This window comes from Camponotus vicinus, unplaced genomic scaffold (assembly GCF_025532165.1).
Source record: "Camponotus vicinus isolate PSW18456_S1 unplaced genomic scaffold, iyCamVici1.0 SCAF_14, whole genome shotgun sequence".
In the NCBI taxonomy this organism is placed as follows: domain Eukaryota; kingdom Metazoa; phylum Arthropoda; class Insecta; order Hymenoptera; family Formicidae; genus Camponotus; species Camponotus vicinus.
In genome coordinates, this window is record NW_028141950.1 from 9,756,066 (window position 1) to 9,769,375 (window position 13,310).

Consider the following 13,310-nt stretch of genomic DNA (forward strand, 5'->3'; position numbering starts at 1 on the left):
CATGGTTATGTTCATCGAACGTGGTATACGCGGCGGTCTGAGTCAATGTTCGGGTAGATACGCTCGCGCTAATAAGTACATGCAGTCGTACGATCCATCGAAACCATCATCGTAGTTGATGTACTTTGATGTAAATAATTTGTATGGATGGGCAATGTGTCAACCGTTGCCCTATACCGATTTTCAATGGGTCGACGACGTAACCAATTTTGACGTATCATCCATCACGCTAGATTCGCCTACAGGCTATGTCCTCGAAGTGGACCTCGAGTACCCGCAACATCTTCACGATGTGCACACTGACCGTTTTGCCCGACACGCGACAAACCATCTGGCAAGCGGGAATTCAAACTGCTTGCAACGTTATACGATAAGAAGCGTTACGTGATACACTACCGCAACCTGCAGCAGTGTACGCGTCACGGTCTTCGCGTAACAAAAATACATCGAATTTTACAGTTTTCACAATCTCCCTGGCATCGAAATTACATAGAATTAAATACACATTTTAGAACATTGGCTAAAAATGATTTCGAAAAAAATTTATATAAATTAATGAACAATGCGGTGTTTGGTAAAACGATGGAAAATGTGCGCAATCGTGTTGATGTTAAATTATTAACAAAGTGGGATGGTCGGTACGGCGCAGAGGCAATGATCGCGAAACCAAATTTCCACAGCAGAAGCGTTTTTTCAGAAAACTTAATCGCTGTGGAATTGCGCAAACTCGAGGTGAAATTCTACAAACCGATTTACGTGGATATGTGTATACTCGACATATCCAAGTCATGTTTGTACGAGTTTCATCACGAGTATATGACGCCAATGTATCGCGACAAATGCCGGGTAATGTACACCGATACGGACAGTCTCATATATCACATTGAGTGCGCGGATGTGTATGAGAATGTGAAGTGTGATATCATCAGATTCGACACAAGCGATTATGCGTGGATAATGTGTACGGTATACCGCTTGTAAATAAAAAGGTACCGGTTCTAATGAAGGACGAAAACAACGGTGCCATAATGACCGAATTCGTCGGGCTCAGAGCAAAGATGTACGCGTTACGAGTGAATGGGAAAAAGGACACAAAGAAAGTTAAAGGTGTCAAGAGTAACGTTGTCGCGAGAACGATAACGTTTGATGATTACACGCGGTGTTTAAACGAAGAAATTGAAATGACGCGTCAGCAGTCGTGTATACGATCTAAATTACATCAAGTATACACGATCTGCGAGACGAAAATTGCTCTGAGTCCGTACGACGATAAGCGGTATATCGTACCCGAAACCACCGATACGTTACCGTGGGGACATTATAGAATACCATTGTAAATAAATGTATATTTTATAATTGTATATTTTGTACATAACCATGTATATATTTTTATATTTTATACATTTTATATATTTTTATATTTTAATAAATTTTATATTTTTTATACACATTTTATATATTTTAATAAATATTTATAATACATTATTTTTATGTATCCAAGAGTTGTATGACTTATCCATTCCCAACCATTTCACGTATACGTCATCACCCTTTTCTCGCAAAATTTTTTCCACGAGATATACGTCGGGATTAGCGACGCGTTGTAATTCGTATTCATAGAATCCTCCAGCGACGGGATCTCCACGCGAATCTTCGAGTATGAATGTCGCGGGATTAGTTTTCTGCACCTCGACAATCTTAAAAACTTCGGTCGTCCAATTAGGTGTGAAACCTTTTTCAAAGATGGTCTTGTATTTGCTCACGCGTACCGAATCGCCTACCTTAAATTTTGTCGGAGCCGCAATTTTTACGTTGCTATACACCGTATTTAAAAGTTTTTCGGCGATCGCTGGAGTGACATCGACAGGTCTCATACCGATGGTGCGATGTTTTCGCGTATTGTACTCTGCAACGAGTCGAGATAGCTCGTCGATCCATTTGTAATTTCCGTTGAGCGTAAACATTTTCCACATATTGTTTCTCAAAGTACGGTTGAATCGTTCCACGACCGAGGCTTTCATAACGGAATATGTCGAGTAATGATTAATGTTGTGTTTCTTCATGAGTTTCTGCACACTCGCGTTGTAAAATTCTTTTCCTCTGTCGGTTTGAAAATTTTTCGGACACCTTTTATCGTCTCCAATAATCTTTGCAATCGTTTCGGACATTTCGTTTCCGCTCTTACTCTTGAGCGGTATGGCCCACGCATATTTGCTCAACACATCGATAACTGTAAGTATTTATTTATGACTCTTGTTGAGTCGAGAATACGAACGCATGTCGACCACGTCCGCCTGCCACAGATCGTCGTATCCGCGTACAATGACGCGTCTTCGTGGAAAATTTCTTCTCGCCGGAGCATGTAATTCCTCGACTAGTTGTCACTTTTCGGAGGTATTTAAGATTTATAATTGGTGGTTGAAACATCATGATTCATCGAATCCATATTTATAATAAATTGATAATGATGCGATATACTTTTATCATCTTTCTTATTCTCTCCTTTCTTTCCTCATTTCTATCTATGTACGTGCGCAGTATCATGTTTCCGTACGTGACACAGCTGCCACAGATATTGTATTTCGTTTAATTTAAATATTTAATTTTTAACATTTAAATATTTGTTTAATAACTGAATATATAGTTTTGCGTTCGATAGCCGTTGATTTCCGTTCGACGGGTGTTCGACGGTCGTTCGATAACCGTTCGATGATCGTTCATTTCCGTTCCATGATCGTTCAATTACCGTTCGATGGTCGTTCGTTTCCGTTCGATGACCGTTCGATGAGCGTTCGTTTGCGTTCGACAGTCGTTCGTTTCCGTTCGATGACCGTTCGATAGCCGTTCAATTGCCGTTCGATGACCGTTCGACGGGCGTTCATTTCCGTTCGACAAGCGTTCGTTTCCGTTCGATAACCGTTCGACGGGCGTTCATTTCCGTTCGACAAGCGTTCGTTTCCGTTCGATGACCGTTCGTTTCCGTTCGATGACCGTTCAATTACCGTTCGACAAGCGTTCGTTTCCGTTCGATGGGCATTCATTTCCGTTCGATGACCGTTCAATTACCGTTCGACAAGCGTTCGTTTCCGTTCGATGACCGTTCGACGGGCGTTCGTTTCCGTTCGATGACCGTTCGATAGCCGTTCAATTACCGTTCGATGACCGTTCGACGAGCGTTCGTTTGCGTTCATTTCCGTTTGATAACCGTTCAATTACCATTCGATGACCGTTCGAGGACCGTTCGGCGAGCGTTCGTTTGCGTTCGACAGTCGTTCGTTTTCGTTCGATGACCGTTCGATAGCCGTTCAATTCCGTTCGATGGGCGTTCGTTTCCGTTCGACGGTCGTTCATTTCCGTTCGATGGGCGTTCGTTTCCGTTCGACGGTCGTTCATTTCCGTTCGATGACCGTTCGATGGGTGTTCGTTGACCGTTTAATTACCGTTCGATCAGGGTTGATGCATTATATTATAATGTTATATCATGCTAAGTTGCATGGGAACATGCATACTTTTGTCTCACGATGCGTTTTTAGTAAAGCGATAATGATACGTCCCTATTCTAAAGTTTCATACGGAGATGACTGTCTCCTCAGAAAGTCGCGATATGATAATATTAATATTATATTATATACCACGCTGAGTTGCATGGGAACGTGCATACTTTTGTCTTACGACGTGCTTTGATATGGTGATGACGCTACATCTCTACTATAAAACCTCGTGTCGAGGCCTCGTTGCTTCGTCACAAAGTTGTGGACAGTGCGCGAGTTAAGAAGTGCACGAGTCAAGAAGTGTGCGCGAGTCAAGAAGTTAAATTACAAAAATGGACCACATAAATATCCGGAGAAATGTGGGGTGACACCCCGGAGGGTCGATTAGACGATGAGGTGAATAGTTGGAAAAACACCGACATCTTTCATTTGCGACAGCTGTTCGGAGAAGAGCCATATAAGATCTTCGAAGAAGAAGAAGAAGAAGAAGAAGAAGAAGAATGGTGGGACTTATGTAAGCATCATTTTTATATTAATTAAAATTTATTAACTAATTTAAAAACAGATGAAATGTGTGTATTCTTCTGTTTCAGGAGCGGTCTCCCCTTAGCCTGGTGCATCACACCCCCCCCCGCGAAAACGACTTGTTTAAATTAGTCGTAAATATCATACTGTGGATGAGCGGCCCCACTCAGCCCGGTGCATCACCCCCCCCCCCGCGAAAACGACTTGTTTAAATCAGTCGTAAATATCATACTGTGGATGAGCGGCCCCACTCAGCCCGGTGCATCCCACCTCCCCATATATATTTTTATTTTTTATTATATATTTTTTCTTATATATTATAAGTAATGGTTCCCGGTTCCCCTGGGGCTGATCATAGGACAACTAGAAGAAGTTTGCCGCTTGGGTTCTTTATGGACTCCGTCGGGCAGGGGTTTTAGTGGGTAGGCCTGTCGCAGGAGACGGGAGAGCCCCACACTACCCCCCGAGCTGGTTTTGGGGGTGTGCATAAGGATGGATCCTGGTCCTCTCCCTGTATGGGGAGATGACCGGGATTCTGCATTTCCCCTGCCCTCCGTAAGGTAAAAAAAAAAAAATTAAATAAATAAATTAATTAATTAAGTACACACATACACACACACACACACACACACACACACACACACACACACACACACACATGTATAACACTAAATAAATTTTATGTTTTAATTTAAAAAGAATGTGTTTATTTACGCACCTCCCCTTGCGTTCCCATCCCTTGCGTCTCTATCTCGCTTCCGCTAGTTGTAAGTATAGCGATATCTTCGTTGCGTTCTGTCTCGCGCGTTAGTTGTAAGTCTCGCGATATCTTCGTTCTCTCTCGCACGCGTTGTTCTCGCGATCTCTCGCTCTCTCGCACGCGTTGTCTTGCGCTATTATCGTTCTAAGTCTCGCGATATTATAGTTCTCTTTCGTATGCGTTCTCTTCGCGCTATCGTTCTCTCTCGCACGCGTTGCTCTTGCAATATCGTTCTCTTTCGTACGCGTTGTTCGCGATATTATCATTCTCTCTCTTTCATATGCTCGTTGCTCACTTACCTTTGCATCGTCCTTCTCACGCCATCTTACAATGCGTCGTCCTTGTCCCACGTTGACGCCATCCTTGTCACACGTTGATGCCATCCTTGTCGCACTGTCCTCTTCACACACTTAGCGCTATCCTTTTCCCACATGTAGCGCTATCCTTCTCACACCACCGTCTTCTTTCCGCGGATCCCCCTTCTCCTCGCGGACCCCCTCGTCCATCGCTGGCGCCGCGGATCCCCCTTCCCCGCGCGGACCTCCTCGTCCATCGCTCGCGCCGCGGATCGCACCGCGGATCCCCCTTCCCCGCGCGGACTCCCTCGTCCATCGCTCGCGCCGCGGATCGCGCCGCGGATCCCCCTTCCCCGCGCGGACCCCCTCGTCCATCGCTCGCGCCGCGGATCCTCCTTCCCCGCGCGGACCCCCTCGTCCATCGCTCGCGCCGCGGATCCCCCTTCCCCGCGCGGACCCCATCGTCCATCGCTCGCGCCGCGGATCCCCCTCCTCCGCACGTGACGTCACTCCCGCACGTGACGTCATCATCCCTGCATGTAATGATAATAATAATAATAATAATAATAATAATGATGATAATGATGATAATGATGATAATGATGATAATGATGATAATGATGATAATGATGATAATGATGATAATGATGATAATGATGATAATGATGATAATGATGATAATGATGATAATGATGATAATGATGATAATAATAATGATAATGATGATAATGATGATAATGATGATAATAATAATGATAATGATGATAATGATGATAATGATGATAATAATAATGATAATGATGATAATGATGATAATGATGATAATAATGATAATAATAATAATAATAATAATAATAATAATAATAATAATAATAATAATAATGATAATGATAATAATGATAATAATGATAATAATAATAATGATAATAATAATAATAATAATAATAATGATAATAATAATGATAATAATAATAATAATAATGATAATAATAATAATAATAATAATAATAAATAATAGTAATAGAAATAATAATAATTGAAATTGTCGAAATTCAACGAGATTAGAAAATAAGTAAAATTGGAAATAAATAATTTTATAGAGAGAACTTTATTTATTATTAAATAGAGATATCATTAGTGTTATTATATTTATTAGAAGAGAAAAATGTAAAATTTGCAAATGTTAAATAATACAAAAGCTATCTCTCTTATTTCACAAAGTATCATCTTGTTGCAGTATAACTAAAATAAACCGTCTCTTTAATTTATTGACAAATAAATCGTGCTCTAGAAATCATATACTTTCTCCACGTCGCAATCTCAAGTAGACTCTTCTCGATTATTTTTTTTTAATTTTTTTAAATTAATTGATCAATCTTGTATCAATTATCGTTGTCCCGCATTTCGTGGAAATCTATTTTTGCAATCAATTGTAAAGTGGAAGGTCGGAATAACCGGTTATCAAAAGTTCGTTATATAAGAACTGGTTTTCTTGAATAGAGAATTAAACGATCGAAAGCATCAATTAAAAGCGACACGATTTTTTTTCTTTCAGAATATCACAAAGTCTCGTATCTCTACATCAGGTATAACGAGGAGATACTTTAAGAAGGATTAATTTGAGAGATTAAATTAGGACTCACTCGAGTATTGTTACTGTACTCTCCGGGTAACAAGTAATGCGTAAACATCCACGAATATATTAACCCAAAATCAGAGTCTCGCTACCAAACAGCTGCCTATGTAAATAAGATCTTATCGTAGAGAGGCATCGTACGCTGGAAGCATCATTAGACTTCACAACATTTTTGGAATGATTATTTAAAGGACAGAAGCTTCTTCAAATTTTAAGCCGCTCCACTATTTATGATACAATATACTTCTAATTTCACAGCATCTGCAAATTTTCTTCTCAGCAATATACCTTTCTAATTATCAAGTTATCGCAAACTTACCTGGCAAATGCGCAGTGTGAGCGAAAACGCATATTAGGAACAAAATCGCAAAACAGACCTTCATCTTCGTCTTTTTTCTTGCTTAAAAAGACACCAGGAAACGGAGGCAATAATCAGGCTAAAATAGCTTCCGTTCAGCTCTTATAATACACATATATTGTATTTTATTTTTACGAAATAAGAACAGAGAGTATCTTATTACTACGAAATGAATAAAAAAATCAAGCGCCAGCATTGTAAGGTTTGAGTCAAGAATACTTATGGAAATTATATCTAATCGACACAAACAGCTTTAATATATTATCCACATTTATGAGATATATCATATTTATATAATTTCCAGCAAAAATCTTTTAAAATTTTTTAAACCGAGAAATTTCCATTGTTGCAATACATGCATTTTTTCTAAAATTACTTACACATTACTTTGCATTACTTCGCATTATTTGACCGCGTTATGCGCGTTACTGTCCTTTAATAAGTTCTTACAAGTTCTATAGCAAAATAATAACTCAAAATCTTAGAAGATTAAAACAAAAAATAAAGATGATGTCTTAAAAAATAAAAATGATGTCTTGTGGCATCTTTAGAACGTCTTTTAGTTGCGCGTGAATAATTATCTAAGAATCAAATTTATAATTCTTTAGTATTTCATATAAATAGATAATGATCACAGAAAGATAATTTTTTAAATATAATAAAATAAGTTGCGAAAATCGAAATTTAATTGTATTTTACAACATTAATCATTGTATCGTTGCAAATGAGTCCTTGTCATGAATCATTAAGTCAATTAATCAGAAATCGTAAGAAATGGCATTTGTCTAATTGATGTATGGCACAACTTCTGACTTTCGACTTATTTATTGTAAACAAGAATTGTTGATACAATACGATCTAACGTTTGCTTTGCTTTACTTATCATTACGATGTGTTTATATCATTTTCATTTGCATACTATATCATCGTGTTGCTCTTTAAAACTCTGATTAAAAGTGTACGTCCAGACATGTGTCGTCTATTGCTGTGTCTTTCCTTTGACAGCGAAATCAAAGTCATTGGTTCGATCCACCTTGTTGTATAACTTGATAGATTGTAAGGAAAAGACACGAAAAACTCCGCAAAAAACTTTTTTTAAAAATATACAGGTTCTTTATCAACTGTTTGCAACGTGGCTGTCGCACATATTATTCTTAATATCAAATAGTATTTATTTAGGTCATAAGTTTATCTTGCTTTATCAATATATGACGAGAGACTTGATTACAGTCTGCATTAATAGATTGCATTACGTCTTATGTAAGACAAAATATTATGTCTTCCTCCCCCAAAAAATAATTTCAAGCATTATTAAGTTATATTTTTATCGTTATTATTATTTATATCTTATTTACATCTATTTTTCTGGTTTTAGTTGAAAGATAAATATCAATATTTACCGCTTTCGTTCAATAATTCGCAAAGTAATTGAAAATACTCAAGCTTCTTCTTTCCTCAGGATGAGCCTCCAGCCGGAGATAACCTCGACGAGGCTGAAATCCGAGGAGATCTATCGCGAGCGCGTTACCAGCGACAGCCTCTTCACGGCGCAAACACGCTCTGCCAACCCGGCGAGCGCTAACAACAACAGCAATAACCAGCAGCAACAGCAATCACGACAGGAGCAGCAGGATAGCTCATCGTGCAGGATGACGTGTTCGAGAACGACGACCTCTTCGGGCCACCGCCGTTGCCCACCAAGTCGGACTCAAAGCGAGCTCCAAAATCGAAGATCTCGCTGCTCTTCGACGATTCCGATTCCGGCGACGAGCTCTTTTCCGCCGCGAGCCCCGGCTCCAAGTCGCAACAGAGCACGGACTATCTCGCCGCGGTATCGTCAAGCGACAAAACGACCAAGGTACTTTCGAAAAGTGGCGGTCTGTTCGACGACGATAACATATTCGGCAGCAAAGACGCGCCGGACATCGATATATTTGGCGTGGCATCGAAATCGAGGGACACCTCGAACGATTTGTTCGATAGTCGCGGCCGGAAACAATATTTAGCAACGTCAAAGAGCAATAACATCGGTAAGTAGAGCGTGTTATGATTTCTTTGATCCTTGGAATGGCGTTTTATTTGGACAAGACTTCATTGTTCTTTTTCTAATCTAATGTAAATCGCTAGATAATTCACAAGACACGAAGATGGAGTCGAAGAGAATCAATCTTTTTGAAGACGACGGCGACGACGGCGACGACGGCGACTTGTTCACCAGCGCGAAATCGACAAAACCGAAGAGCGACCGTAAGACTGATGTCCTCTTCGAGAACGAGAATGATTTGTTTTCGTCGAATAATAAGTCGAGCAATAAGAAACATTCCTCGGTAGAGGAAGGCGCATCAGTTGAACCAAAAATCGACGTCTCCAAAAATACTTCTAGTCTGGAAACTGAGAAGAAAAACAAAGACAATTCTTCGGATTACATGGATGGGCTGTTTTTGAAAGCGACAAAAACCCGTAGCCTCCTGTTTGAGAACGACGATTACGACGATCTCTTCGGCAAAAAGGACGCAGGACTGACTCACGAGGACGATCGATCGAAACCTGAATCCAAAGAAGAAGTAAAAAAGGATATCATCGAGAAAGTGCAGGAACTTTTCGAGCAAAACAAAGATTCGGAATCTTCAAGCTTAAGTCGTGATAGCAAGGCGACTACGGAAATAAAAAATGTCATTGCAAAGAGTGATATAAACGAAGAAAAGCATAAAGTTGAAGTCGCAGGAACGGTTGCCAAAGCTGAGGAAGATGGCAGGACAAAGAAGAACTCACCGCCAAAGACACTAAGCATTCGAACGATTTCTTCGCCGCCATCTGAAGATTTCTACTTGTAATTTTAATATATTTTGTATTTGGAATATTTATTAAATTAATTAAAAGATTGAATTTTGAAATAATTTAAGAAATTATTTTTACAGAAGGTAGCATCTACAAAGAATTTTCTTATTCGACGACAATCTCTACTACTAGTAACGTGGAAGTTGCTATAAATTTCGACGATCTAGCTCAAGTAGAAACATTGTCTACTACCGCATCCAAGGTATTTATTAAATTGAAACATAAACAAATTTTTATATTTTATTAAATGATGCATAATATTTCGCAAAAGTTTTTTAAAATAAAAGGAGTAGCTTTTAATGTTTAACAAAATTTTAAAGTATATTATTTTTTAACACATCTTTCATACTAATTAAGACGTCTATTTATTATGAGATATTATGAATAATTCGTATTTTTACCTTAATTGCTATTATTATTTTTTTTTAGAGCCGAGTAAGAATTCAAGTAAAACGCCGTCCTCAGGGCCGACATGCCCGAAAGTCCGCACTGCGACACAGCGGCATTGATTTCGATACAGTCGACAGCGCGGACAAATAATTCTTTGGACGAAAGACACACTAACACCTCGTCCACCAAAGATTTATCTTTCGCTGATCGTTTGACTGCCAATAACGTTCAATGCTCGACAGTCGATCCTTCGCCAACAGACGACAAGTCCGAGCTAAGTAGCATCAGCAAGGAGAGCTCGATGAGTGTGAACAAGAACACTCTATTGTCGCCATCGACCGACGAAGAAGATCTGTTCGATGTGCCGCCAGATCTGCCGGAGGATCCGCAAACAGAGGATACATTGTTCGGTAGGGCACCGATACTTTCACCGATTGACGATGGGCAGTCCGACAGAACACCCATTGTCGTCAAACTTCTAATCCAGTGCTGGGATTTACTTGCAACTTTTGGCCAGATTTCTTAGCTTACGCCTACTGTTCCCCTCTTACCGTTCGCGCCTCAACAACCGCGCCGCCGGACGCTCGTAACTAAGGAGCGCTCAAGAACGTGCGCGTCACAAATGTAATGTGGCAATCTATCTAAGTTCTCTTTATTGTTTATTAATAATAAAAATAATTATTCTATTATTAATTACGTATATGTTCTGTAACAATTTAAAATATTTGTGTTTTGAAACGTAATTACAATAAAGAGAACTTAGATAGATAGATTGCCACATTACATTTGTGACGCGCACGTTCCTGAGCGCTCCTTAGTTACGAGCGGCGCGAGCGGTAAGAGGGGAACAGTAGGCGTAAGCTAACAAATCTGGCTGAAAGTTGCAAGTAAATCCCAGCACTGCTCTAATCGATACTGTGATCAGAAAGATCGACGATATCGATATCGATAATGCAACGAATAACAAAAGTCCTAAACAAGATTCTTCTGAATTGACGCGATCAGATGTCGATATTAAGGACACTTCGGATACTTTGAAGGACGCCAAGAAGAAGGACGATAAGCGTTCGGTCAACGAAGAGCGAAATAGGATGACTGGAAAGTCTAGCGAAGAGCCGAGCGATCCTCTGCGTGACAGTAGCCACGATCCACTAAAGGATCCTAGTCAGTTGTTTGCATTTGTCACAAAGACGCCGTCGCCGGAGAAAAACAAAGGACTGCTGTTTTCCGAATCGGATGATAGTCTGTTCTCTAGTGGTTCGGCAAAGAAGTTGAGCGAGCCGAAGAAAAAGGTCTTGGATCTATTCGCGGACGATGATGCGGGCGGTGATTTGTTTTCCGCGGCACCGCTGAAGAAAACGGTGAAGAAGCCGCTGCGAGACATAAAGATCGGTCTCTTTGGCGACGATGATGATGTACATAACGAGGACGACAATCTTTTCGGTAGCGCATTCAGCAAAACGAAGTAGGACAGTCAAAAGTCGAATTCTGTTCAAGCTGGACGAAAAAGGAACAACATTTTCGACGATGACGACGACGAAAATTCCAGTCTGTTCGTCAAATCGTCCGGCCAGTCGCAGAAATCGGATAGCACGTCGTTTTCAGAGTTCAAACACGAGCTCGCCGATTCCCAAGCCAAGAACTCGAACTTGAAATATATCTTCGGTGACGTGACAAGCAGTACCTTTTCTGCTGGCGGGAAGATTGACGACGATATCGATCTTTTCGCCACGAGGAAAGTTGTTCCCAAGAAAGTCAAGTCCCTATTTGCGTCGGATGACAAGAACGACGACGACGACGATCGTATCTTCGGCAAGCAACCGTCTGTGTCGATAGACTCGAAGACGAATACGACAACAATCGCGCCGAATTCAAAACCGGCCGTGAAGAAATCGGTCACTAGGGATCTGAAGAAAACGGCCGAGAAGATCGTCGAGGATCCACTCAGTCTTCTTCAAGATGACTAAAATATATTTCTTCGATATAAATACCTGTGAGATTTCCTATATGCTAAGCCACAAAAGTATATATATATACATATATATATATATATATATATATATATATATGTATATACGGATTAATATATCAATTGTACAAAAAGCTTGCAAATCTCTTGTCTTGATTAGTCTTTATGCATTTTGGTACGCTTTGTATTTAATGAATTATATTTTAGGAATATACTTTAAGTGTATTTCTTCAAAGCAATCATTATCATATGTAATTACTTGTCATGTATTTGATTAAACACTTAATTTATATACTTATAATTTATATTAATTCATTTGATACATCTAAATTTTTCTTCACTCCTTAACATCTCACATAATATTCTAAGATTATATTAGGAAAAACTTGAAATTCGGCAAACATATATATGTATAGTAAATACTTTATATCGAAATTACTTTATTCGCTTTCTTAGGGGATTGCACACATGCATAATACTTTAATACAAATACAAATAACTTTTGTGGCTTAGGCATGTACGTATATATATATATATATACATATATTTTTTATTTATATTTTGTTACATCAAAGTTGTTCTATATAAAGAATCCTATATTGATAAGATAAATAGTGTGCAATTGGTGAGAAATGGAGAATTTTGCTTCTCGCTCTCGGCTGTATTTATTATTTTGCTAGCCAGATTTGAATTACTCTTTTCTTTCCTTAACGTGCCACACTATATATCATTTTATCCTACTCGTCGAATGAAGATTGCGATAAAATGTGCAAGTATTTCGATTCTTAACGTTTATTCGATACTCAACGAACGTAATTAGTTTACACTCGTAATCGTAATTAAGTGAGAGTCTCATCTTATTTGTGCAGATGTATATTTTTCTCTGTACTATCACTCTTTTTCATCCCGTCAATAAATTACCTCGCGCGCTTTACATCACATGTATATATCATCGCGATAAGTCATGCATTAGTACAATAAAATTTATTCGATGATCTATAATTCAACCCCGTCAATGGTGGATCATCCAGCCCTTCGTGATCCTTT

General features: G+C 39.4%; 1 pseudogene; it reads left to right on the forward strand.

Moving 5' to 3' along the window:
* Positions 1–3,848: 3,848 nt before the first annotated feature.
* LOC145965673 (uncharacterized) lies at positions 3,849–12,323 on the forward strand (annotated as a pseudogene).
* The last annotated feature ends 987 nt before the right edge of the window (positions 12,324–13,310 follow it).